Source organism: Chiloscyllium punctatum, unplaced genomic scaffold, assembly GCF_047496795.1.
Source record: "Chiloscyllium punctatum isolate Juve2018m unplaced genomic scaffold, sChiPun1.3 scaffold_1522, whole genome shotgun sequence".
NCBI classification, from domain to species: Eukaryota; Metazoa; Chordata; class Chondrichthyes; order Orectolobiformes; family Hemiscylliidae; genus Chiloscyllium; species Chiloscyllium punctatum.
The window spans coordinates 22,501-25,000 of NW_027311256.1; the positions used below are offsets into that span (position 1 = coordinate 22,501).

At 67.0% G+C, this 2,500-nt stretch overlaps 1 non-coding gene across 1 annotated transcript; it reads right to left on the minus strand.

Annotated features, from left to right (window-relative positions):
• Positions 1–1,367: 1,367 nt before the first annotated feature.
• LOC140475286 (5.8S ribosomal RNA) lies at positions 1,368–1,521 on the minus strand. The gene has a single exon (XR_011959846.1). It is a non-coding gene; the product is annotated as a 5.8S ribosomal RNA (ribosomal RNA).
• Positions 1,522–2,500: the final 979 nt, after the last annotated feature.

A 2,500-nucleotide genomic window follows, 5' to 3' on the forward strand; every position in this document is an offset into this window, starting at 1 on the left:
ACGTCGCTCACCACCCTTGGCCAGCGATGGTGTCGACGAGTGGCCGCCCCTGCCGCCTCCAGCGCCGCCGCGTCCACGCGCGGGGACGTGCTCGGCGCAATTCCACGGGACCGGAGACCCTCCCCCGTCCACGGCGGGAGGCGAAACTCGGAAGTGCCGGCTGCTTACTCGAGCGGAAGGGTCAGCCTGATTCCTGCCTTGCCGGAGGCCCGGTCGCGGGGGTGACGACCCGCCGCCCGGGACGTGCGAGGCACCAGCAGACAGAGACTGCCCGACGGTCAGAGAGAGGGAGAGAGGAGTGCCGAGGCTCAAGTGGCGAACGGTCGCGCAGGCACGCCACGCACATCGATCGCCAGCCGCGGAACGGCACGGCCTTCAGTGGGGCCGGCGGGCGACGCCGCTCCTGAACCCAGCGGCCCCGAGTCGGACGAGTTGAGGAAGGCACGCCGACGGTGACAGGGTACGGAAGACACAGCGGTGGCCTTCTGGCGACTTGGCCCCCGACAGCCCGACGTTCCGCCGTCCTCCCGATGGCCAGGAGGACCGTGCGGGGGTCGGCCGACGGCGTGGTAGGTGTGCCTGCACGGTGACGGAGCACACACCACGCCCGCCAACCCCTCCGTACCTCCCGAGACCGGTGGCAGGACGGAGCGGAAAACGTGCGGACTGAACGGGAGAGCCAAGAGCCAGCGATCCACGCGCGTGCGACCGTCCAAGTCACAGCGTTCGACGAAAACCTCCTCCCTCGGCCAGGCACTCGGCGCCAGCAGGGGAGACAGGATCAGACGCCCCGCCGGCCACTTAAGGCCGAGGACGAACCACGAGACGGGCGGCTGCAGCAGCGGGCGGCCTGCAGCTCCCAGCACTCTCAATCGATCAACCATCGAGTCGGGTCAGCGTGTCAAACCGGCGAGCTCCACGGTCAGGCCGGCGGCGCACCAGCACCGGACCTCCGCGGCTCCCTTCACTCTTTCCACTGCCAGCCAACCGAGAGACGGACCCAATGCGGACGTGCAGAGCTTAGGCAGACCCCCCACTGGAGGCTCAACACTTCGTGGCAGCTCCGTGTCCCAGAGACCAGGAGGGTTGGCACACACACACAGTGTGAACCACCGACAGCCATTCTGGGACCGGTGACAGCCGTGCTGGCCCCACTGCCACGACACAGACGGACGCCAGGCCGCGCTCCCCGGCGGGGGGATGGCGTCGAGCCTGACGAACGGAATGTGCAGGGTGGGGGGGAAAGGCCAAGCGCTCCGACGCCGGAGGGCTCCGGAGTCTGAACTTAGGGGGACAAAGAGGACGGGTCCTCTGCGACACCCCAGCCGCGCTCTCGCCAGCCAAGGCGAGTGCGATTGATTGCCAAACGACCCTCAGACAGGCGTGGCCCCGGGAAGAACCCGGGGCCGCAAAGTGCGTTCAAAGTGTCGATGATCAATGTGTCCTGCAATTCACATTAATTCTCGCAGCTAGCTGCGTTCGTCATCGACGCACGAGCCGAGTGATCCACCGTCAAGAGTTGTCTGAGTTTGTTTTAGGTCTCTCCCTCGCCAGAGGAAAGCGACCCGGACCGCACATACGCTCCCCACCTTGAGCTACAGCCACCTGCACGCCGGCGTGCGGGCGGAGCAGGGTGGCGTGAAGCGATGGGGAGCACCATCCTGGTGCGGCCCGCAGAAACATACGTCTATTGGGGGGAGGAGGACAGGGCGCCCAAGAGGCGATGCGTGCCCCAACGCACCGCAGCGACGGAGGCAGGATCACCGCCACCATGTCGCCCGCCTAGTATCACGAGGCGTGCAGCAGCTTTGCCCTAGGAAAAGCAGAGGCGGGAACGGGCACCGGCCATCGGTTCGGCAGCGTCACTGACGCGTGCACGTGGCGGCGTGTCGGCGAGCGGACTTCCTGCGAGGAGGCGGGGGCGGCACTCGCCCGAGCAGACGCCCGCCCGGCCCAGCCACCGCCGAGGTGGACTGGGAGTCGCGGCAACGGCTCGTCATACTCGTTCCCACACTCACAGCGCAGCTTGCCCGCAAGCCACCGACCACCGATCGACGCCAGGCGCCCCGACCGAGAGCGGGATCGCTCGTTCGCCCTGCTGGCAGTTCGCTGGGGATCACTACTGCACGGAGCTCGGAGACCGACGGGCGGCAACTCGAGAGTCTTTAAACCACCACCCCCATCCCGCAAGTGCAAAGAGGCTGTATACGCACAGACGGGTGAGGGGAATAGGTACCCCGTCGGGTTTGAAGGGAGCGTGACTAGATAGCAACGATGTAAACCCAGCCGATTTGGGAGCGAAAGACCGGCGCCTGCATCACCGGCTTCGTTTCCCGTGGCTGGAGAGTACACCGAAACCCTCCGTCTGTCGCGAGCTCCCGACGACGCGGTGCCGCCAAGCAGCAGGGCCGGACCTGGTGTGGCTCCCCTCGTCGATCACAGACCGGTCGGCACTACTGACGAGACGGTGGAACGGGCTTCGCCCCTTGTGACGAAGGGT